At 37.8% G+C, this 26571-nt stretch overlaps 1 pseudogene; it reads right to left on the reverse strand.

The window, feature by feature from the left end:
- Nucleotides 1–13254: 13254 nt before the first annotated feature.
- LOC125157272 (nascent polypeptide-associated complex subunit alpha-like) lies at nt 13255–14017 on the reverse strand (annotated as a pseudogene).
- Nucleotides 14018–26571: the final 12554 nt, after the last annotated feature.

Here is a 26571-nt window from a genome sequence, read left to right on the forward strand (position 1 = left end):
TAATCTACCTGGCCCTTCCTCTGCATAGTCATTCCCTTGGAAATGATACTTTTACATCATTGAAGCTAATGGAAAAGCAGAATGATTACATTGCCTTTGATGAGGCAGTCATATGAGGTAAATCCAATTGGCAAGTAGACAGAATATTGAAGCATTTATTTATGAAGAGAAATGTACAGGGCACCTGGGTGGCTCAGTCGGTTGAGCATCCAACTTGTGATTTCAGCTCAGATTGTGATCTCATGGTTCAATGGGATCCAGCCCCGCATCTGGCTCCACGTTAACGGTGCAGAGCCTGCTTGGGATTCTCTCTCTCTCTCTCTCTCTCTCTCTCTCTCTCTCTCTCCCTCTCTCTCTCTCTCCTCTCTCTCTGCTTCTCCCCTGCCCCCTGCTCATGCTCTCTGTCTCTAAATAAATAAATAAACCTTTTTTTTTTTTTAAAAAAAGAAGGGATATGTAAAACATTGTGTACTGTGGAGTACTAATTCATTGTATTACGCTTTACGGCAACTCCTCCCAAAACTGAAGACGTGGCCTATCACAAAAAGTTGATCGTCTAGTTGGTGCAATTGAACATAAACAATGGGAAGCACTTTAAGAATGAAATATCAACAACTGTAGGTTGATTTTGTAATAAATGTTCTCCCTCAAAAAGGTGGGCCACTCTTTTGGGGTCAGTGAAGGAAGATATCTGATGGGTACTGGTTAGACTTTGAAGAGGCATCACATGGAATTGGATGAATTTAGAGAGAAAAGAACAGAGAACTTAGGACTGAACCATGGTGAATTCCAAAAGTCAATGGGTAAATTTCAATTTGGATTCAATACCATTCAGTGATTGGTCACTGTGTGCTAGGCTTGGTATTTTTACGTATGTGATCTCATGTCATTGTCATCACAGCTTTATGATGATGTTGATGCTCAGAAGGATTGGACGATCACACAGTTGGAAATTGATAGGTTAGATTCCAACACTTGACAGTTTATTCTAAATCCAGTGATTTTTCCAGTGAAAAAGAAAGGAAACCTGGGAAATAAACAGAGAAATAAAATCTTGAATGGTAGACCAGACAATGCAGAGAAGAGTGAAGCAATCTGAGAAGTGACCATTGAATTTAGCTAAGAAACATGTTTTGTTTTGTTTTGTTTTGTTTTGTTTTGTTTTGTTTTGTTTTAAGTGAGGAATCCACATGGAAGCAAGCTAATGGGTACTTGCTGGCTCTTACATGGGGCGAGTGCTTTGTTGAAACTTCAGGAACATTTCTGCGTTATTTGCATTAAGAAGGATTAAATACAAATGATTCAGGCTACAGTGTTTTCTTTGGTAGGTTATGATTAGTGTCTTTCTCCAATAAAGATGTGTGTAAATTGAATTCACAGTAATGTGACTTCTATTTGTAATGTACGTTGCCATTGCATTCTGACAACTTGAGATCTGTCATGAGGAAAGAAAGAAAATAATTAGTAATCAGCAGTGGGAGTTTAATATTTTAATTCTCCAGCTGTTGTGCAAAATGTCTTTGTGCATGTAGATTCAATTAGTCATAAAGTAGGGAATCAGAATAATGCAGCTACATTATACAGCCTTTGAATATGCACTGTAGGTAGAAATGGATTGGTTCTTTAATTTATTGCCACTATTTAGGGGGAACACAGACAGAAAAAATCTTTCAAACAAAAGATTCTTCATATTGACAAGGGAACATTAAGAGAAACCTCATGGCCATGGTAGAACTATAGAATATATTGAAATTATAGGATATAAATTGAGATAATTACAAAGGAAATATTGGAACGTGACTATTTACAATTTAAAAATAAACATAAACAAATCAAAACACTTGCCCATCTAAATGAACCATAAGCAAAATTTCAGAACTAATGACAATCTGGGGCAAAATTTTCACAACTGTATGGCAGACAAAGGGCTGATGCATTTAATATGTAAAGAACTTTTGCAGATCAGTGACAATGAAAAACCATTTTTCATACTAGATACGTTTATCCATATAAAGAGCTCACCAGTAGAAAGTACAAACAACATAACAATTAAATGGGCAGAAGACTCCAACTAGCACATCACTGAAGAAGATATATGGAGAGCAATTAAGCACGTGAAAAAATACTCAACATCATTAGTCACTAAGGAAACGTGTGCAAACCACAATGAGATACCACTACATACACGTTAGAATGGCTACACTTTAAAAGACTCATTATAGGGGCGCCTGGGTGGCTCAGTCGGTTGAGCGGCCGACTTCGGCTCAGGTCACGATCTCGCGGTCTGTGAGTTCGAGCCCTGCGTCGGGCTCTGTGCTGACAGCTCAGAGCCTGGAGCCTGTTTCAGATTCTGTGTCTCCCTCTCTCTGACCCTCCCCCATTCATGCTCTGTCTCTCTCTGTCTCAAAAACAAATAAATGTTAAAAAAATTAAAAAAAAAAGACTCATTATATCAAGCATTGGCAAGGATGTGGGGTGGGGAACCTGGATATTTGCACACTGCTGAAGAGAATGCAAAATCGTACAGGCACTGGGAACAAGTTTGCCACTTCTCGTAAAAGTTAAATGTATACACCTATCATGATCTAGCCGTTCTACTCACAAGTATTTACCTAAGAGAAATAAAAGCTTATCCCCCTGTAATTACCTGTACATGAATATCCACAGCAGTTTTATAGGTGATTTGCAAAAATGGGAAACAACTCAACTGTTCACCGACAGGTGAATGAAAGAACAAACTATGGTACATTCACTGTTGATACATGCAGCAACATGAATGAATCACTAGGCTGAATGAATAAAGTAAAAAAAGAGCTCATACTGTACAATTCCATTTGTATAAAATTCTAGAAAATAAACACAAATTTATAGGTACAAAGCACAGATCATTGGTGCTTGGTGGGAAGCATTGGAGGGGGCGCATAAGAAAGGGATAACAAAGAGTCAGAAGGAAACAATTGAGGGAGGCAGATGTGTTCATTGGCTCGATCGGAGTGCTTGCGTAGATATGTCAAAATTCATCAAATTGTGCCTCCTAACCATGAAATTTATTGTATTCCAATTATAGTTTAATATAGCTGTTTAAAAAAAGGATAAAAAAGTGTGGCCTGACGAGAGTTCACCCCCACTGGGGACCAGGACCTCACACCGTGTAGAACCTAGAATCGTGAAGATGGAAAGCACAAAGTCCTCCTCATCGGAAGTGATGATAGCAGGACCACTCCTGCTTTGAACCCCTGTCCTTTTGGACTCATGTAGCCGTCCTCTTGAGGACAGAATGCCACAGAGGTCTCTAATTTAATACATTTCCTACTTCTTGGAAGATGGCACTCCTTTGCAGAGCATTGCATCCGGGCTTTTGCTTTAGCTGGGCCCTTAAAAGACTATTCCAGTGCTCTATAAAGCCGGTTCCCTCTGGATGGTGCAGTAATACAGTATTAACTATGGATACCAAGGTCCTGGGGCCATTTCTGCACCTCCTTTGTTTTGAAGTGTGTACATTGGTGATATGTTGGATGCTATATTGTTTAGGGTTCCATGCGCATGGGTTGAGCTTTCCTTAAGTCCCTGGATGGTAGTGCCGGCTGAGGCTTTTCAGACAGGAAAGGCAAACCCATACCTCGGATAGATACACATCCCTGTGAGAACAAGCCACCTACTGTTCTCAAATCAATGGGACTTGATGTAGATGGCTTTCCACTAAGTGGCTGGCTGGAGCCATAGACACATAGAACCGTAACAGGAGCTCAGCATTGGTATCTGTTGCTGAAACGATAGCGACTCAGAGACATCACTAGCGAGGCTAGCTTTGGAACGTACAAGTACATGCTGTTAGGCCTATATACAGCCTTCACCTTCGCTACTCTGTTCTTGTGCCCATTGTGCCATTTCCAGGGTGACTGATGACCATGGCTGGCTAACGACAACTGGCTGAGGTATTTTGTCTGCCTGGTTTTTCAGTGTGTCTTCCTTGGTGGATGCATTCTGCTGGGCAGAATGTGTAATAAAATGTGTAATAAAAAAAATCTGTATATTTATTGCCCACTCCCATATGTTCATATTCCTCTATTCCAGACCTTTTTGCCTCTGATTTTCCTTCCAGGGTCCTCACCAGATGGCCAGAAATGTATCATTTCCTTTACAGACTTTGTTTTTTCCTTGCTCTTTCTAACAATTTGGATGCAAATACACTCTATTTCCATTCTTTTAGTGGTTACTATTAAAAATGTATGATGAATACTCACCGGAACCTAAAGTCAATCACTATTTTTAGGTTTCTCTTGAATGCTTTGACGCTCACTGTATCTCCATCTTACATGTTTCTACTGTCTGGTATTTACGTTTTACCTTATTTTTCTTTTTACTCCCTGGATAAGATCCTGCGCTTTTTTTTATTCAGTTAACATTTGTTATAATTATACAAATCCTTATTCTTTTCTCATCATTCCTTTCTGTGTCTTGAGCCTTCCTTCTGGAAATCGTCCTTTTCTTTATTCCTGAAGTACATTCTTTAAAATTCCCTTTTCATGGTCTGTTTTATGCAAATGTTCTCCGTTTCTGTTTTTCAGAAAAGTGAAGTCAAAAAAAAAAAAAAAAAGAGAGAGGGGGGTGGTGTGAACAGGGCAGGGGGAAAGAGAGAGAATCTTCAGCAGAATCCATGCTCAATGGGGAACCCAACGTGGGGCTCAATCCCACGACCCTGGGATCAAAATCAAGAATCAGATGCTCAACCACTCCACCTAAGTGCCCTTCAGAAAAGTAACTTTTAAATGGGAGCTAATCTGAATATCAGATAATAAATTAAGAGTTTATTCTGTCAGCATTTTGAAGTTATTGTTACCCTGTCATGTTTGCTGTTACTGGTCTGGTGAAGTCTGTGAATTTAATAGCTATTCATTCAAAGTACTTTGTCTTTCTTCTTCCATCTTTTTGGTTGCATGTTCTGCAGTTTCACTGTAACATGTCAGATGCAGACTTTTAAAGATTCATCCTGTTCGTGATTCATTGCGTTTGTTCAACCTGGAGGTATCAGTCATGACCTTGCTGACTCTTGTGTCTCTCCCATTCTCCAAACTCATTCCTTCTGGGGCTTCTTTAACATACCCATTGGACCTTGTCATTATATTTCCAGGTTTCTAAACTTGTCTTTTAATAATTTTCAGTCTCTTTGTCTTTCTGAACTGCATTTTTGGGTAGTTATTTTTCAAATCTAACGGTTCTCCGATCTGCCCTTTATTAGTGTCTATCAAGTTGCTTTGCCTATTTATTGAGATTTAATGTTTTAGCTCACCTTTTTTCATTCTAGTTGTTTTATTTGGTTTTGGAATATAGCTGGCCTTTAAAAATAATGCCATTTTCCTCAAGTTTTGATTATTATTATTTATTTCTCAAATGTGTTTTCTCTATTTTCTATGCTGTGTCCATTAATTTCCGTATTTCATGTCCTTAAGGATCTAATTCTATTGTGTCTTTTATCTGCTTACTGCGGTGGCTAATTTGATTGCCTTATAGTTTGGGGTTGTGTGGTCACGTGCCTGGGGCAGGTCCATGGTTCCTTCTTTCGCAGAAATTTGTATTTGTTTCTGCTAGTCACATCAGGGCCCTACTGATTGAGGGCCACATTAAGTTAATTTCTTAGCGTGGGGCTTTCGGGATCATGCAAAAAGTGTCAATTTAGCCACAAACTTGTTTTATAGGCCTGCGGTTTTGAGTTCTCAGAGGAGATATTTTTCCATCAAGAGGCTAAGTGGGAACAGATAAGAATTCTTTTCAGTGGGTGGATTTTTTCCAGTCTGCCATTTCACTGAGGTGTGGAACTTTGAGATTCCTAGTTTTATGTGGTGTCTCGATTCCCACTATCCACTTTATATAAACTTCTTTTTCTATTTGGCTATTAAGCCACATATTTTGGGTTTTTTTATATTAATAAATCTGAGCTGCTGCAATTTCATAATCGGCTTATCTCATATTTCCGTGTGCGTGAGTGCGTGTGTGCATGTGTTTATCTCTTCTTCTCCTTCCCCCAATCCTTCTCACTCCCTTCCTCCATCGCTCTAAAGTTTGCTCTATTTCTTGGGATTATATACATGAATATTTTTAACTTTATAGTTTGATCAGCTATGAATTTAATAGCATGCTTATTATATTTTTAATCCAGAATTTCTTGGAGTTTTTAATGGATTTTTTCAAGATGTCCAATCTGCTCCATTTCTAGGAACAGAAGTTGACATGCATGACCTTTTAAAATAAAAAAGTAATAAAATTAATTAACAGCATATATACTAACTCAATGTTATGAGTGAAGCAAATTTTTCTCGACTTCAATCTATATGGTAATAACACCAGGCAGTGGTAGAGGGCCTGAAACTTTTTCAAAGCATTTTCATATTTTATCTAAATTTGACTCTCCCATAACATTTGTAAGGTTGAATATCTGTACCAGAGAGGTGAAGTTACTTGTCAAGGTCATATAGCAAGTTAGGAGGAACTCAGACCATTAGACGCTAAGACCATTGCACTCTTATCTGTGGACAGATGGTGCACAAAGTATGAATGTTTGTCTCTGCGCTGACAAAACCTTTGATGTCAGAAATCCAGAGAGTTACACATAAATCTTCCTATTGAAAGCACATCTTGAACTCCAAAGTTTGTGCTTCAGGATTGGGATATAGAAGAGAAACTATGCTGGAAGCCCTGGCTAGAGCTCCCTCTGGGTTATGAAGGCAGAACAATTTGTTTATACTTCTCTTTTGGTAGGCATCATGTTATAGCCTATATTATCATTACTTATCTAAACAAATAAAACGGGGAAGTGTAAAGCAGCAATTGTCCTTCTGTCCCTAAGAACTTTAATCAACAAAATCACCCGGGCTTAGCCTTGTGTCCCCGCTTTTCAATATGCAGAGGTATCTTTAGGCCAACCATTCAGTCACTGGTGAAATTCTGCACGGCCTGCTATGCAGATGGGTGTTTCTTTGAATATAATCCCGAAGGAATGGTGTTTCCTTTTTATCTGAAAATGTAACCTCCCTTGGAAGGTAAGCTGATGCAAACACAGCTGGGCAAGACCAGAGATATGTTTTGTCGGTAAACAGCATGAGCTGGTTACAAACTGAACCAATCTATGTAGGTGGCGCCTAGAAGCTTATTTGCTTGAGACTTGCCAGCTTATCTTGTCCGTGCTTGTGGGAGAGGCATCGGAACAGAATCCTCCCTATGAAAATGGATGAGGCAATTGGAAGATATTCCTGAAGGTGAGTGGGAGGGAGAGGCCTGAGTTGTAGGGAAGGAAGGAATGAAGACTAAGCTATGACGTTTTTATTTTCCTTTAGTTTGCTGGAATGGGGGTAGAGGTACGAAGTCTTGCCAAATGAGTTTATGTCTCTTGAATTGAGAACCATTGAGTACGTAAAAGTGGCAAATATGGATTGCATTACTGTAATGGTTTAAATTTTTTTAATGTTTATTTTTGACAGAGAGAGAGAGAGAGAGAGAGAGAGAGAGCGAGAGCGAGCAAGTGAGCGCAGGGAATGGGCAGAGAGAGAGGGAGATTCAGAATTTGAAGCAGGCTCCAGGCTCCGAGCTCTCAGCACAGAGCCCCATGCGGGACTTGAACTTCCGAACCGTGAGAGCATGACCTGAGCCAAAGTGGGACGCTCAACAGACTGAGCCACCCAGGCACACAAACTATGTGCTTTAGGCAGTATGTTCTCTGGATCTTAAACACTGAATTTGGGAACAAGGCTCAATATATTGTTGCTAAGTATATAATATAGCAATAATAATATAGTGACAACTAATATTTACTGAGCACTTACTAGGTGAAAGCCACTGTTCTAATTCCTTTACATATGTGAACTAAGTTAATTTTCAGAACCACTATTAGGTAATACTGGTGTTTATATTAGTATCCGTATTTCACAGATGAGGAAATGGGGTCTCAGGTCAAATAACTTGCCAAGGTTACCAATCTAGAAAACAAAGCTAGAATTTGAGCTCAGATATCTGTTTTCTGTGCTCTTTGTCACCTCCATTTCTTCAGAATTCTCATCTTAACCTTCTCCTTGTTGGGACACCTGGCCAGCTCAGTCAGTAGAGCCTGCGACTCTGAAGCTCAGGGTCATGAGTTCAAGCCCTACGTTGGATGTGGAGCCTACTTTAAAAAAATATGGTAACCTAACCTTCTCCTTACTCTCACATGAAATCTCTGCCGCTTCTGTAGGTAGAGGTGCTATGGTGCCCATTTAATGGGGATTAAATGCAAACTGGCTTTAGAACGCTCTGGGGAAGTGCCAGTAACCGAAGAGCAGTTTCCATGTTCTGGGTGAGTTTCAACTGTTCCTCAAAAAATCCGTCAAAAATAGCTAATAATTACAGATCCTGGGAGATGACACTTGTACCATAAGAGTCTGGTGATGTAAGTTATCTTGGTTCAGTTGAACTTTATCCGCATTTGCCTGAAAGAGGACACAGGAGGCATGAACACTTTTCCAGTGCAAGGCTCTGAGTTTAGGAAGTTCTTTCATCACTTAGATCTTTCTTGTGGTCCTTCATTCAGCGAATATTTGTCAAGTACCTACTATTTTCCAGGCACTAAGATAGGCACTGAGGGCATTTCGGTAGGCACAGACAGGTCTGTCACATCCTGTCATAGCATCTGTAGTCAAACACGGGAGGCAGACAATCTAACAACCCCACCGACACGTGTGTAATTATAAACCAAGACATGCATCACGAAGGAAAAGAATTTGGGACTGTAGGGGAGATACTATCATGGAGAGGATATGGCCTCATCTGGAGGCTTACGAAGCACATCTCTAAGGAGATGACATTCCAGGTGGAGAAAGCGGCATGCAAAGGCCCTGTTACCCTCGTGGTTAGAGCTTAGAATGAGAAATAAATGATTTATTCATAGAACGACGACTCTGCTGATGACTGTATACTGTTCGTAATTTTCATAGTTAGACATGCTCTTCTAGCTTCTTGTTGGCAAGCAAACAAAACACAACTTTCTTTTGGTAACCGGTAAGGTCACTTTTTATTTTGGTAAGATCCTCAGATTCACATAACTGGAGACACAGTTCTCTCTTCTACCTCTCTCAGTAGTTATTTGTTAATTTTTTCTGGCTCCGCTCTCTCTACCCAATACTTCAGTGTTGTTGCTTTCCAGCTCATCATCCTCATGCTTTATTCTTTCTGACATGTGTATTCTCTCGCGGTAATCCTGTCTACTTCTATGGAACCCATAGGAATCTGTATTTTTGTCCAGCAGCCTCCTTTGTCCGGAGTCCGAAATCTTTGTACCCAGCAATGTGATCTCTCTCCCTGATTTCCTGCAGGTGTTTCATATCTAATATGGTTGAAAGTGAAACCATTGTCCCATTTTTCCTCCCTTCAATTCAATCCCTACCATAAATCCACAGTGATCTTTCTAAAATACAAGTCTGGTTGTTAATCATGTCTCTGGTGGAAAGACTGCTGTCCTAAGTATCTTATAGTTGCAATGTAGTTTCATCTCTACCCCTTCCCCATACCAAACTGCTCTCCAACCCCCAAACCTATCTGAATGACGTCTTTGCATGGGCTGCTCTCTCTACCTGGAATGCCTTTTTCCCAGTTTTCTTTTTCTGCTTACATTTCACCTTACTATGTAACTTTTACTTGGCTCCTCTAGGGGGAAATAGTTGGTTTATTTCTGATATGTTTGGGCTTTCATGGCACGTGGTACCTATCTCTGTTGTAGTATGTGGACATAAATATATTATGTAAATTCAGCATGAGATCTCTTTCAGTAGACTATGTGCTCAGACAGGAATAGGATCTCTTTTTAATTAATTAATTAACTTCAGTTCAAGTTAGTTCATATCCAGTGTAGTATTGGTTTCAGGAGTAGAATTTAGTGATCCATCACTTACATATAACACCCAGTGCTCACCCCAACAAGTTCCCTCCTTGATGCCCATCACCCATTTAGCCCATCCCCCCACCCAACACCCCTCCAGCAACGCTCAGTTTGTTGTCTGTATTTAAGAGTCATTTGGGGCGCCTGGGTGGCTCAGTCAGTTAAGTGTCTGACTTCGGCCCGGGTCATGATCTCACGGTTTGTGGGTTCAAGCCCCACATCAGGCTCTGTGCTGACAGCTCAGAGCCTGGAACCTGCGTCAGCTTCTGTGACTCCCTCTCTCTCTGCCCCTCCCCTGCTCATGCTCTGTCTCTCTCTGTCTCTCAAAAATAAATAAATGTTGAAAAATTTTTTTAAAAGGACTCATTTATGGTTTGCCTCCCTGTCTGTTTTTATCTTATTTTTCCTTCCCTTCCCCTGTGTTCATCTGTTGTGTTTCTTAAATTCCACATATGAGTGAAATCATATATTTGTCTTTCTCTGACTGACTTATTTCACTCAGCATAATACACTCTAGTTCCATCCATCCACCTTGTTGCAAATAGCAAGATTTCATTCTTTTTTGATTGCCGAGTAATATTCCATTGTATATATAAACCACATCTTCTTTATCCATTCATCAGTCAATGGACATTTGAGATCTTTCCATAATTTGACTATTGTTGGTTGCAATGCTATAAACTTTGGGGTGCCTGTGCCCCTTCAAACCAGCATTTTTGTATCCTTTGGCTAAATTCCTAGTAGTGCAATTGCTGGATCATAGGGTAGTTCTATTTTTAATTTTTTGAAGAACCTCCCCAGTGGCTGCACCAGTTTGCCTTCCCACCAACAGTGTAAAAGTGTTCCCCTTTCTCCGCATCCTCGCCAACATGCAAGTTTCCTCACCGTTAATGTTAACAGTTATTTCCTGAGTGTTAATTTTAGCCATTCTGACAGGTATTAGGTGGTATCTCATCGTGGTTTTTGTATGATAGGCCCACAGCCAATATCATCTTCCATGGGGAAAAACTGAGAGCTTTCCCCTTAAGGTCTGGAACACGACAGGGATGTCCACTCTCACCACTGTTATTCAACATAGTGTTGGAAGTCTTAGCTTCAGCAATCAGACAACAAAAAGAAAAGGCATACAAATTGGCAGAGAAGAAGTCAAACTTTCTCTCTTTGCAGATGACATGATACTCTACATGGGAATCCTGAAAGCCTCCACCAAAAAACTGCTAGAACTGATATGTGAATTCAGCAGTCACAGGACATAAAATCAATGTACAGAGACCAGTTGCATTTCTGCACACCAATAACGAAGCAGCAGAAAGAGAAATCAAGGAATTGATCCCATTTATAATTGCACCCAAAACCATAAGATACCTAGAAATAAGTGTAACCAAAGAGGTAAAAGATCTGTATGCTGAAAGCTTATGAATGAAATGGAAGAGAACATGAAGAAATGGAAAAAGATTCCATGCTCCTGGATAAGAACAACAAATATCGTTGAAATGTCAATACTACCCAAAGTAATCTACGTATTCAATGCAATCCCTATCAAAATAACACCAGCATTCTCCACAGAGCTAGAACAAACAATTCTAAAATTTGTATGGAACCAGAAAAGACCTCAAATAGCCAAAGTGACATTAAAAAAGAAAACCAAAGCTGGAGGCGTCATTTGGACTTCAAACTGTATCACATAGCTGTAATCAGGAATAGAATCTTCTATGCAATGTGCAAAATAAAGCAGTCTTTAATACATATTTGATGTATAAATAAATCTGGGGACTCCAGGAGAGGCCAAATATAAAGCATTAATTAATGGCCATAGGCTGAAAATTGAGAATTTTGCCTTACTACGTCATTTACTTAGACATTTAATGCATCTTGATGAGCAAGAATTAACCATAATTACATGAAGTATGTTTACATCTTCAAGTCATGGATGATCCATTGTCTCTGATTAATGACTCTTACAACCTGTAATTAAAAAAGAGTAGCCCATCATTCAAAGTGATTTCTCGAGTCACTTTTTTTTTTCTTTTGTCTGACTTCTAATAAGAGATAATCTGCAGTAGAGTATAGTGGTCTTGATTTTCTCAGACAGACTTTGACAGTTTATTAGAGAGTTAAAAATCTATAAGGCATGTAGGTTCTTTGGGGTTCATAGTGAAAAGCAGAGATTTTTTTTCCCAAGGAAATGAACACATACACATGTTATTTTGAATGTAATTATCAATTGACCTGTTTTTTTAAAAAATATTTCTATACCAAGTATTTTAAACAAAAGTAAATTTATTTAAAAAGGTGCTTAGGTGCATATATTATAAAGAGATCAGACATTTACAGAAAATGTGGGAACATAAATCTGCTTTTATATTAAATTTAAAGGGAATATATCTGAAAATTGTATTCAAAAGACTCAAACTCCACAGTAAAAAGAAAAATGAATGTTACATATACTGAGATGAGCCTGTTGTATAAAATAGGTGTTGAAGAATACAACCAACACTTATTTTAAGGCTATCTTTGAATGAGGTGCTGTAATCTTCAGTATATCTTAAACTCCATTTGGGAAAAACGGTGCTTTCTGACAATAATTTAAAACCCTTTGGCCAGCATATTGATAGTGCTTATCTACATACATAGATACAGTAGAAAGTTTTCTGCCAAAATTAATCTAAATACTAACCAGACTACAATGGATTGGCTTAGTGTTTTCATTCCCCCGACTCTGTTATTCTGAGAGGGAATAAGGGTGATTTGGCTTTTCTAAGCACTGGTGATTTTGGCATTTTAAATAACTGCCTTGCATTCATTCATTATAAACAGAAAGAGCAAAAGGAAAAGTAAAGGCAAGACAATCTGATGAGTGTTCTTAAATATTGTTGCACATTACAATCATCAGGAGAACTTGTTGACAATGAGAACCCTAAAGCCCTCCCTAAGATTGTGCTTCTGTGGTTCTGGAATAGGGCACAGGAATAAGAATTTTTAATCAGCCTTCAGGAGATTCACATGCTCCAATTTCAGAAACATTGCCCTATTATCTGTCCCATCAAATTTCTCCTTAGTTTTTCAAATGATCTTCACCTTCTGCAGTACCAAGATTTTGCAAAGTTATTCATTCATTAGACCTCCAATGCCTTCCATCTCACATTACTACCTGGTAGAGTAGAATTCCTATTTATCCCTCAAGACCCCATTCATAGGTGACTTTCTCTTCAGAGCCTTTACTCAGCACTTTGTATGTATTTCTGTTTCAATGCTTATACAATGTACTACATCTACATATATTCATTGCATTGATTAATATGATAAATTTATATATACAAAATAATATGTACATACATATATATTAACGATATAGCCATAACTTTATTAATGATAGAAACAGTACAAATTTCAAACCAAGCTGCAGTCATTCTTTTGAAACACCAAAAAAGGGTCCTCGTTTTCAGACGGTTACATTGTTAATTCCATAATAGCGTTTACAATATCATTACTGTTGTTCTTCAGGGCTCGAACTGCCTTTGCTCTTAATACATTTGCTTGCGACATGACCAGTTCTATGTCCTTAACCTCTACACCTGTTTCATCAACCTCTTCCTCTTCACTCTCTTCTTGTACAGTTGGGAGTCTGTGTGTTTTCTTGAGTGTTTGAGACAGCTTCACCTTGAACTTTGAATTTCTCAGCAGCTGCTAGTTGTGCCTGCTGAGATAAATCCTCGATCTTGGCTTCCCCCAAAACTATGTAGGTATCTGAAGCTGGGCTCTTGTGGACATCTGGTTTTGTGATGACAAAGAGGATAGTGACTCTTGTAACCCCTGTAACCTGTCGAAGACCTAGTTTGGACATAGCCTTCCGTGCCTTCTTTTCACTCCGGCTCTGTTTTGCTTTACTGACTGGTTTTTCATCGATTTAAGCTGCTGCTGCCAGCTGGGCTTGTTGGGTGGATCCTGTTCCACAAGCTCTGGTACTGATTCATCACTGTCGGATTCTGTTCCAGACCCCGTCTCAGCCTGGGGCTGTGGCAACTCCTGCTCTGTAGCAGGGACGGTCTCTGGGGCTTCACCAGGCATTTTGTGCGGGGAACGCGGAACCAAGATGGCGGCAAAAAGAGAGCCCATTGAATTTCTTTTAAGGAGGGAGGCTATGTTTTAGTTTTTATGTATCAAATATAAGAGCTAAGGACAGAGCCTAGTATAAAACAGGTAGTACTCAGACATTAGCATGCACAAGAATTATCTAATAAGTTTGTTCAAATTTTTTTTAATGTTTATTTTTGACAGAGAGAGAGACAGAGCATGAGCATGGGAGGGTGGAGAGAGAGGGAGACAGAATCTGAAGCAGGCTTCAGGCTCTGTGCTGTCAGCACAGAGCCCGATGTGGGGCGCGAACCCACAGACCGTGATATTATGACCTGAGCTGAAGTCGGACGCTCAACCGACTAAGCAACCCAGGTGTCCCTAAGAAGTTTGTTTAAGATGGAGATACCTAGCATGCCCACCACCCCCATTCCCAAATCCCAGATTCTCATTCAATAGATCTTAAAATGATAGTAGGAATTCACATTTTTATAAACTCTCCAAACATTTCATATCCTGAAAAATTCTGAATACCAAGGGGACATCAACTAGCCTTTAGGCTAGTTCTATTTATCCCATTCACTCTCTAATATGATAAAATTTTCTCAAGCATTCTAGTATATTTTGGACACTCCAGCGACTATATTCAGGCCCATCTGAATAGTGATCAGAGGCGATGTAGGCAGTTTTACATAGGGTCAGAGTGTTTACAAATGATAAGGCTCATGAGGCAACTTGGATGAATTTCACTGAGGATTTTCTTTATGGAGAGGGCATATCAAGAGTAAAAGTACACGTGAAAAGATGTCCAACATCACTCATCATCAGGGAAGTGCAAATCAAAACCACAATGAGATATCAGCTCACATCTATCAGAATGGCTAAAATCAAAAAATCAAGAAACAACAAGTGTTGGCGAGGATGTGGAGAAAAAGGAACCCCTGTGCACTGTTGGTGGGAATGCAAACTGGTGCAACCACTGTGGAAGACAGTATGAAGGTACCTCAAAAAATTAAAAATAGAACTACCCTATGGTCCAGTATTCACACTACTGAGTGTTTATTATCCAAAGAATATGAAAACACCTATTCAAAGAGATATATGCACCCCTATGTTTATTGCAGCATTATTTACAATAGCCAAATTACGGAAACAGCCCAACTGTTCCGTATTCATTCATAGATGAATGAATAAAGACGTAGTATGTATATACAATGGAATATTATTCTGTCACAAAAAATGAAACCTTCTTATTTCCAATAGCATGAATGGATCTAGAGAGTATAATGCTAAGTGAAATAAGTCAGAGAAAGATAAATACCATATGATTTCGCTCATGTGGAATTTAAGAAACAAAACATATAAACAAAGCTAAAAAAAACAAAGAGACAAACCAGAAAACTATAGAGAACAGATGATCATCAGAGGGAAGGCAGGTGGGGGGGATGGGAGAAATAGGTAAAGGGATTAAGAGTGCACTTATGATGAGCACTGAGTGATGTGCAGAATAGTTGAATTGCTATATCACCTGAAACTAATATAATATTGTATGTTAACTACACTGGAGTTAAAATTTAAAAAAATAAAAAATAAGAGTAAATAAAAGTCCATAATTACTTAAAAAAAATGAAAAGAATTCTTGGGGCTACTGGTTGGTTCAGGCAGTTAAGTGTCTGACTTGGGCTCAGGTCATGATCTCACAGTTTGTGAGTTTGAGCCCCACGTCAGGGTCTGGGCTGACAGCTCAGAGCCTGGAGCCTGCTTTGGATTCTGTGTCTCCCCCTCTCTCTCTCTCTTCCCCTCCCCTGCTCATGCTCTGTCCGTGTCTCTCTCTCTCTCAAAAATAAACAAACGTTAAAAAATTTTTAAAAATGTACAGTTTATATCTTGTCATTTATATCTCAATAAACTTTTAAAAACCATTAGACCTTTTTTTCTTCAAATAAACTCTTACTGGAAGTCCAGTAAATATAACAGAAAACAGAGAAAAGGACTCCTACCGTCTTATTTCTGAAGAGATGCATGGAACTGTAATTTGCAAGCCTCTGTTCTACAACCTCTGACTTCCAGAAATATATTTGGATGTGTAAATAGATACAATATTTTACTTTAATTGGACACCTCTCATCCAGAAGTCTTGGGTTGCCAGTAGTCTTTAGATACAATTGGGATAAAATCTGAACCATTCAGAAATTCTCTGAAAATGAGCTATTTGGATACTTGAATTTACCTTGTATGTTAGACGCGTCTCTTCACAAATTATTTTTTTTATTATTTAAATTTTTTTTCAACGTTTATTTATTTTTTTTGGGACAGAGAGAGACAGAGCATGAATGGGGGAGGGGCAGAGAGAGAGGGAGACACAGAATCGGAAACAGGCTCCAGGCTCCGAGCCATCAGCCCAGAGCCCGACGCGGGGCTCGAACTCCCGGACCGCGAGATCGTGACCTGGCTGAAGTCGGACGCTTAACCGACTGCGCCACCCAGGCGCCCCCACAAATTATTTTTTTATATTAAAAATGTTTTAATAATATCTGACTCGCTTTTCCATCACCTTAAAGAGAGTAAACATACCCTTTTATGTAGTCTGCCTTTTATTAATGATTCAGGGCTTATTAGCAAAGAGCTTACATTATGCTGGGATGTAGTGATAGTCTTTGGACTTCGTTAAATGTGCATCCATATTTGCTCCAGTAGTAAGTGGACTAAGACAAGAGCAAAGTTTATTTTTTTCTTTTTATGGAGAGAAATGTTGGTTACATCTGCCACTTCTATATTCTGTCTGTTCCCTCTTGCAGAGAGTGACTTCCGGGATCAGCATACCTTCCTTCGTAATATATAGACTTAAACTAGTAAAGCACTCAACCAAGGTTGTTAGCATTGTATATAGACATGGACCGTTAATACAGTACTGGAGAGTTTCCCTTTGAATAAAATACACAATTTTTAGTGCACAGACTGTTTTCACTGAGTGAGGTAATTCATTTTTTATCCTCTGGTTCTCGGCTCTGAAGTGGATCATTTGGTTTGCTGCAGAACTCAGTTCCAAACAGGTGAGATACTATATCGTATTACATTTTCAAACACCTGCAACAGAAAGGCTATAAAATAGGCCTTTCACCACCAGAGTCCTTGCTGAAAATCTTTATCACCTCAATTGTCGGTAAAAGTCAGGACCTTTTTGGGGGAATCTGACAAGTGGAAAATACCACTCTGAGGAAATATGTCTGATGGATTTCTTGCTCCTGCTAGTTGTCAAGCTAGCAGGTGGTGCTGTTAGTTGATTTCTTGGTCAGTAAAAAATTTCCCCTGTTTCTCCTCTAATGTTAAGTATCATCTGTTAGAAAAAAGAGATGAACAAAATATGGAGGCTTCCTAAAGTTTTGAAATAGATTAGTTTCCTCTTCGTCAAATTTCCTTTTTCAAAATAAATCTGACCTTTTTTTTTTTTTCGAAGTCATTCTTTCTGTTCCTCAGTTCTAAAGGGAGCTTTGGAAAACACTGACAGAATCAGTGGCGGAATTCAGTGACTCATTTGGGAAAATGCCATTTTTTTTAATATTGAGGAATCAGAGAGGCTTATTTTTGAGAATAGTTGGGAAACCTTGTAGGCCCGTGAGAAGATTATAAATACAGACTATAGTGATCAATTCTTATGCTCTTCCTTCCTTCCACAGTCTACTAACAGAAGTCCTGTTGAGTGCTGGCTGAAAAGCCTAAGAACTTAGTATTTGCCCTGATAAATTCACTGTGGCCTAGGGTTTGGCCAACAGAAATTTGATTGTCTTAGCATACCAAGAGTAGTTATTTCCTTTTGTGGGGAGGGGAAGGGACGAGAAGAGAAAGCTTGGAGTTACAGGAACCAAGTTAGCAAAATGGATGTATAAAACACAATGTCTATTTACTCTGAGGGAAAAAAAAAATCCAGAAAGCTAGAATGCTCCTATCCCCAGATCTAAGTAGTTTCTCCCTGTCGTGAAGACAAATTGTCAAATTGAAATTTTTTTGAATGAGTGTGGAATCAGAACAAGAGGAGTGCCACAGAAAACTCTCTTCCCCAGATAATATTTGGGTAGGCACTACCACACCCAGCGTTCTGGGCTTTACCGATTCTGTAATTTCAGCTGACTTTTCTGATCACCCAGTCTCTCTTTAAATAGAACACTGAACAGTTCATTAAGTTTCCAAGCAAGATAAAATTCAGTTAATTATGTTTCCATTTAAGTTAATTAAAATTTCCTTCCTGTCTTGCCTCTTTTGGTCATCTTGATTAGAGTTTTTGGTGTCTCCAAACTTTTCTGAATCATCCAGCTGCACATAATCCCTTATTTATTTTCCAAGGTGGTTATTTATATAATATTAGTGGATTTTACTGAATTATGTTTCAAAGGACTTATTTTCTTATTTTCCTTTTTTTTTCCATTCTTGTTCGTCACCTCACAGTCACCACTGATACTAAAAATGAAAAGTATATGGTGTTCCCCCAAATCTATAATAGCTGTACGTTTCATCTGTCAAATTTTAAGAATTTGACTTATTTTTATCAGCTGGATGATACCTTCAAAATGAGTTCATATTGAAAACCTACCTGAATATATTATTGGTTCATCACCGTAATTGACAACACACTGTGGAGAAAGCGTGCTATTAATTTTTGAAAGTTACAAAGTAACTCTCATAGAATGTAATAGGATATAAGGAAAATCTCAAGATACCACTATTTGTTATGGAAAAGATTTTTGTATAGGACGTATCTCTCTTTGACTCTTTTTAATTAAATATAGTTACTTAAATATCCAAATGACTTATATCCAAGTGACTCATTCTATGGAAGTCTTCCTTCTAAGAATAATTTCCAGCATGTACTCTAGATACAGAATACCAAGGTACCTTACTGTGTTATGATTATCAACTGTCAGTTAATGACATCCATGGTCAATTTTGTATACATTACTAGTTCCTCTCAATTATACCTAATATGCCACTGAAAAGCCTCTCTTCTTCATTAGCTGGTGTGTGTTTGAGGAAAGGTAAACTAGTTTTAGTATTACCCTAAGTAAATATATTCTTAGAATGTCCATTCAAAGGGACCTTGGAGTACTTGAGTCCTTGATAATTACTCTGTATAGTATGAATGAATTGCCTTTACATCACTGTCTATTAAGTAATAACCCAGACTTTGTTTAAACACATTCAATGAAGAGGGATGCCTGGGTGGCTCAGTAGGCTAAGTGTCTGACTTCTGCTCAGGTCATGATCTCGTGGTTCATGATTTCCATCCCTGTGTCAGGCTCTGTGTTGACAACTCAAGCCTGGAGCCTGCTTTGGATTCTGTGTCTCCCTCTCTCTCTGCCCCTCCCCAACTTGCTCTCTCAACCTCTCTTTCTCTGTCCAAAATGAATAAACATTAAAAACTTAAAAAAAACACATTCAGTGATGAGAAACTTCATCCCTCATAATGTCACCCATTCTACATGTTTAATTGTCAAAAGTTTTATTTCTGTTTAGCTAAAAATATACTTCTTTTAAATTTCATCTGTTGGTTCTAATTCTGTAGTCTAGAGCAGTATAGAAATAACATCCAGTGAAGTGTTTATATCCTAGAAAGTGTTTGTATCCTAGAACTCCCCAATATCCTAGAAATTAAGAATGCAACATTTTGAGCAACTGAATACATTAATTTCAAAACCCAATAAATAATACTTGCAGCAATTTGGTGGTTTGGACAACTGGAACCACTAACGTTTTCAAAAAACTAAAGCATATGGATATATACATAAAAGCAGTAATAGAAATATATGTGATAGTAGCAATAATATGGAGAAATATATATACGTGGTCCATGATCTATATAGGAAGAAGAGTGAAAATGGGACTCCATCAGGGCAAGATGAAACCAGGTAAGACTATCCTACAAATACAATAATATAATATTCAAGAGTTATTAGAAATATTAGATATCACTAATACCTAATTATTTAATTTTGTGGGTGAAAGTTCTATGGACCAAAGAAGCAGAGTGGCATATCCAGTGACTCTCAGCATATGACAGAATTTGAACTACAATCCAGAGCTGGGAAGTTTCATATGGAAGGGAATTTAGGCATAAGGACATGCTTTACCGCAGAGGTTATGCAGTTATGTAAAAAAAAAGTGCAGAGGGGCACCTGGGTGACTCAGTCAGTCAAACATCTGACTTCAGCTCAGGTCATGATCTTGTGGTCTGTGGGTTCGAGCCCCGCATCAGGCTCTGTGCTGGCAGCTCAGTGCCTGGAGCCTGTATCTGATTCTGTGTCTCCCTCTCTCTCTCTGCCCCTCTCCTGCTCACTCTCTGTCTCTCTCTCAAAAATAAATAATAAAACATTAAAAATTTTTTAAAAAGTGCAGAGAACAACAATTTACCGATCTCAGGAAGAGAGCATAACGTAGGTTGCAGCAGCAAGGAAGAGTATCAGGTAAAGAGTGTTGGGGTTGATGTCTCCCCGAACAAGAATTTATATTTGTTGTTAGAGATATCAGGAACTACTATAAAGATTACTAAGAACTTTGTATGCAAGTAAAGTTAAGTTAACAGCTTAAAATATGCTGCTATAAGATATTTGATGTAAGTCTCTTGATAACCACAAAGAAAACACTTACGGAAGTAACACAAAAGAAAAAGAGACAGGCATCAAAATCCATCATTCAAAAACAAAAGAAATGCAAAGGAAGACCACAAGAGTGAAAAAGAGGAACAAAGAATTACAGGCAAACAGAAAATAGTTAAAAAATGGCAATAGTAAGTTCTTCCCTATTAATTTAAATGTAGATGGAATGAACTCCCCAATAAAAAGATAGAGTGCTTGAATGAATAAACAACCAAGATCCAATTGTATGTTGTCTGCAAGAAACTCATTGTAGTTTCAAAGACACATGCAGGATGAAAGTAAAGGAATGGAAGAAGATATTCCATGCAAATGGTAACCAAATGAAAGCAGAAATGGTTATATTTATATCAAAGTAGACTTTAAGTCAAAAACTTTCTCTACAAAGAAGTTCATTATGTACTGAAAGGGTCAATTCAACAGAAGATATAACAACTGTAAATACACATGTACCCAACATTAGAGTACATAAAAATATAAAGCAAATATTGACAGATCTGAAAGGCGAAATTGACAGTAATAAATTAATAGTAGGAGATTCCAATATCCCACTTTCAATAATGGATAGTACATTCAGATAGGAAATCAACAAAGAAAAGTAGACTTGAACAACCCTATAGACCCCATGGATCTCATAGACATATACAGAATATTTTACCAAACAGCAAAAGAAAACACATCTTTTCAAGTGCACACAGAACATACTCTGGGATAGATCACGTATTGCATAGCAAAACAAGTCTTAAATTTAAGCAGATAGAAATCATATTAAATATCTTTTCCACCCACAATGGGATGAAACTAGAAACCAATAACAGCAGGAAAACAGGAATATTCACACAGATATAAGAACTAAATGACACACTATGGAGCAACTACTAGGTCAAAGAGAAAATCAAAGAAGAATTTAAAAAAATATCTCAAGACAAATGAGAATGAAAGCACAACTAACCAACACTTTGGGGATGTAGCAAAAACAGTAGTACTAAGTGGACATTTTACAGTGATAAATGCCTACATTTTTTTTATAAATGCCCACATTAAAAAAGAAGAAATTAAAAATTAAGAAGCCTAAATTATAAAACAATTTAATTTTGTACTTAAGGAATTACAAAAAGAACAAGCTAAATTTAAAATTAGAAGAAGAAAGGGAATAATAAAGATCAGAAGAGAAAAAAAGAACAGAAAAACAATAGAAAAAAGTCAACAAAATTAAGAGTTGTTTTTTTAAAGGTAAAATGGACAAACTCTTTGCTAGGCTAAGAAAAAAAAGGAAAGACTCAAATAAAATCAGAAATGAAAGTAGAGACATCATAATGTTTGCCTCTGAAATAAAAAGAGTTGGAAGACACTATTATGAACAATTGTATGACAACAAATTGGATAACCTAAAAGAAGTTGAGTAGTAGGCATTCACTTCCTAGAAATATACAACCTACCAAGACTAAATCAAGAAAAAATAGAAAGCCTGAGCAGATCTATAACAAACAAGGAGATTGAAGTAATAGTCAAAAATCCCTCAGCCAAAAAAGTCCAGGACCAGGTGTCTTCATGGCTAAATTCTACCTAACATTCAAAGAGGAATTAATAATAATACTTCTAAAATTCTTCCCAAAAATAGAACTAGAGGGAATACTTCCAAACTTACTGGATGAGACCAGCATCACACTGATGCCAAAGCCAGGCAAAGCTGCCACAAGAAAAACACAGGCCAATATCTTTGATGAACATCAGTGCAAAAATATTCAATAAAATACTAGCAAACTGAATTCAGCAGTACATGAAAAATGTCATACACTATGATTAAGTGAGATTTATTCCTTGAAATCACATGATCATCTCAATAGATGCATAAAAAGCATGTTACCAAATTCAACATCCATTTATGATAAAAATGCTCACCAAGATAGGTACAGAAGGAACTTAGCCTCAACACAACAAAGATCATTCATGTAAAGTCCACAGGTAACATAATCAATGGGAAAAAACTGAAAGCTTCTCCTCCAACATACAGTAAAAGGCAAGTATACCCACTCTTGCCACTTTTATTCAACAAATTACTAGAAGTACTAGCAAGAGCAATCAGCCAGAGAAGAAGGAGAAGAAAGGTGAGGAGGGAGAAGGGAAGAGAGGAGGAGGAAGGGGGGGAAGAGGAGGAGGGGAAGGCATCCAAATCAGAAAGAAGTAAGATTTTCTGTTTGCAGGTAACATGATTCTGTATGTAGAAAACCCTAAAGACTACACACACACACACACACACACACGCACACGCACACGCACACACACACACACAAACTTAGAACAAATGAAATGAATTCAATAAAGTTGCAGGATACAAAAACAACATACAAAAAATCAGTTTTATTTCTTTACACCAGTAGCTATGTGAAAAGGAAATTGATAAAACAATCCCATTTATGACAGCGTCAACAGAATAAAAGACTGGGGAATAAATTTAGCCAAGGAAGTGAAAAATCTGTCCACTGAAAATATGACATTAATGAAAAAATTGAAGAACACACAAATAAATGAGAAGATACCCCATATTCGTGCATTGAAAGAATTAATATTGTTAAAATGTACATATAACCCAATCTATATACAGATTCAACACAATCCCTATCAAAATGCCAATGGAATTTTTCACGGAAATAGAAACCTCAATTATAAAATTCATGTGGAATCACAAGACACCGTAAATAGTCAAAACAATCTTAGGAAGTAACAAATAAAGTTGTAGGCATTACATTTCCTGATTTGAAATTATTTATACAAAGCTATAGTAATCAGAATAGTATGGTACTGGCATGAAAACAGATGTATAGATCAATGCAACAAAATAGTCCAGAAAGAAACCCAAGTGTATACAGTAAACTAATTTTTGGCAAAGACATCAAGAACACACAATGGAGAAAGGATAGTCTTTTCAATAAATGGTGCTAGGAAAACTGGATTTCCACATGCAAAAGAATGAAACCAGGCCTTTATCTTACACTATATACAAAAAATCAAGTCAAAATGGATTAAAGACTTACATGTAAGACCTGAGACTGTAAAACCCCTAGAAGAAAACATAGGGAAAGAACTCCTTGACATTGGCCTTGTCAATGATTCTTTGGATATGACACCCAAAGCTATAGCAACAAAAGCAAAAATAAACAAGTGGGACAACATCCAACTTAAAAGCTTTTGCACAGCAAAGGAAACAAAGTGAAAAAGCAATCTACAATTGGGAGAAACTGTTTGCAAATCTTATATCAAATAGTGGGTTAATACCCAAAATATATGAGGAATTCATACAATTCAATAGCAAACAAACAAAAAAAACCTGATTAAAAAATTGGCAAAGGACCTGAATAAACATTTTTCCAAAGAAGACACACAAATGGCCAATGGATATATGGATATATGCAAATGTGTTCAATATCACTAATGGTCACAGAAATGCAAATGAAAACAACAGTGGTGTTGGCCGGGTTATGGAGAAATTGGAACCTTTGTATACTGTTGGTGGAAATGTAAATTAGTATAGCCATTCTGAAAAAAAAGTATGGCGGTTCCTCACAAAATTCAAAATACAGCCATCATATGATCCAGCCACACATTTTGGGGTATACTTTGAAAGAAGATGAAATCACTGTCTTGAGATATCTGCACTCCCATATGCACTGTAGCATTGTTCACAATAACATGATATAGAAACAGCCTGGTGTACGTTCACAGATGAGTGAATAAAGAAAATGTATATACACACAGTGGTGTAATATTCAGTCCTTAAAAAAAAGGAGAAACTGGAGGGCAGTGTGAAATAAGCCAAACACAGAAAAAAAAAAAACTATATGATTTCACTTACATGTGGAATCTAAAAAAAGAAGTCTAATTTATAGAGGCAGAGAATAGAACGCTGGTTACCAGGGGTAGGGAGGTGGGGAAAGACGTAGGTATTGTTGAAAGGGTTCAATGTTACAGTAATATAGGATGAATAAGTTCTAAAGATCTAATGTACATCATGATGACTACAATTAATAATACTGTAGTGAACAGTGAGAATTTGCTAAGAGAGTAGATCTCAGATGGTCTCACCACACACAAAAAAAAATGATAACTAGGAGGAGATAGATACACTAATTAGCTTGACTGTAGTTATCATTTCCCTATGTATGTGTATATGAAATCATCATGTTGTGCACCTTAAATACACACAATTTTTGTTTTAAAAAAAGGCTTATTTTTAAAAACTCTTCAGAGTCTCTACTCCTCTGTCTGGTCTATAATCCCCATTATATGCAGAGCCTTGCCCTCTGATATTCCTATCAGCATTTAACTACTCACACCAGAAAGGGCTTCTTAGACTTGGAGCAAAGGACAGACACCAAATTCTATACAAAGGAACAGAAATCCTCTTAACCCTTTTTATGTTAAAAATGGGGTTGCAAGTGCAGATAACCTATAGAGGACAGACAGATAAAATAAAGCCGGCAATAATAAAGCTCTAGTCAATCACTGCCATGTATGAATGTATATTCAGTGTTCCAGCTTCCAGAAATGTTCCAGAATGTATTCCAGCTTTTCAGAAAAGATAGAAATCGTGACTTTTATGTGACTGTCCAGGTTATTCAGTGTTGACAACTCATTTTGAAAACAAAACCCAAACCAAACCAACAAACAAAAAAACACCCCAAACACGGTGTGAAGCCAAACAAAATATGTCTGCGAGCTGGATTTAGCGTGTGGGTAGCGAGTTTGTGACTCATGACATAAAGGACACAAGGAGGCAATTTCCTAGATACCCAAGAGCAGGAAACCAAAATACAGTTTTGCCACATGGGGATTGAAAACGGAAAGTTACAAACTAAAGATACTCTTTCTGTCTTTTATGGAGTCAAATGATCTGTTATCTACATATCAGCCCTGTTCCCCAGTGTTGCACAGCAAACTTGATATTCTTCTGTTACTAATGACTTCTTTGATCTCATGTGACTTTGGTTTGTCATTATACCTACTCTGGCCTTAAGTAGCCAGTCCATGAACATGGGAGGTGTTTCCATTTATCGAAGCCTTCTTTCATTTCTTTCTGCAATGTTTTGTAGTTCTCAGTGTGTTAGTCTTGCCCCTCCTTGTTTAAACTTATTCCTAAGTATCTTATTCTTTTTCATGCTATTATAAATGGAATTGTTTTCTTAATTCCCCTTCTGGATTTTTCATTATTCCTATATGGAGATGTGACTGATTTTTGACTGTTGGTCTTGTGTCCTGCAACTTTGCTGAATTTGTTTCTTAGCTAATAGGTTTTTGGTGCATTCTTTAGAATTTTCTATATATAAGATCATGTCATCTGTGAATAGAGGTCGTTTAACTTCTTCCTTTCCAATTTGGATGCCTTTTATTTCTTTTTCTTGCCTAATTGCTCTGACTCGAAATTCTAGTACCATGTTGAAGAGACGTAGTGAAAATGGGAGTTCTTCTCTTGTTCCTGATCTTAGGAACAGGGTCTTTCATCATGGAGTATGACGCTAGATGTGAAGTTTTCATAAGTGCCTTTTATCAGGTTGAGGAGGTTCTCTTCTATTCCTAGTTTGTTGAATGTTTTATAACGAAAGCATGTTGTATGGCAAGAGGAAGGTTTGTCTGATGTTTTGCTCCGACACGCGATGATGGGGGTGCCACTTCTTCCCTTTCCTTCAGTGTTTATAACTCACAGGATCTGAAGTACCAGCACCTGAAGGAATAATGAAACCAGTGAATTATGGGGGAGGACGAAAAGAAGGAAGAACAAATTGGAGGTCTCCCTTCCTTGATGACCATCAGAAGTGGGCTGGATGTAGCATGATAGACGGTTGTATTGGAAATATAAAATAGTATGTGATACCATTGTTTGGACTCTATATGTATGTGGACATCTTTGGGGGGGGCTATTATTTTGCTCTCCACGATTATTGGCAGCATCTGAGG

This window comes from Prionailurus viverrinus, chromosome X (genome assembly GCF_022837055.1).
Source record: "Prionailurus viverrinus isolate Anna chromosome X, UM_Priviv_1.0, whole genome shotgun sequence".
NCBI lineage: Eukaryota > Metazoa > Chordata > Mammalia > Carnivora > Felidae > Prionailurus > Prionailurus viverrinus.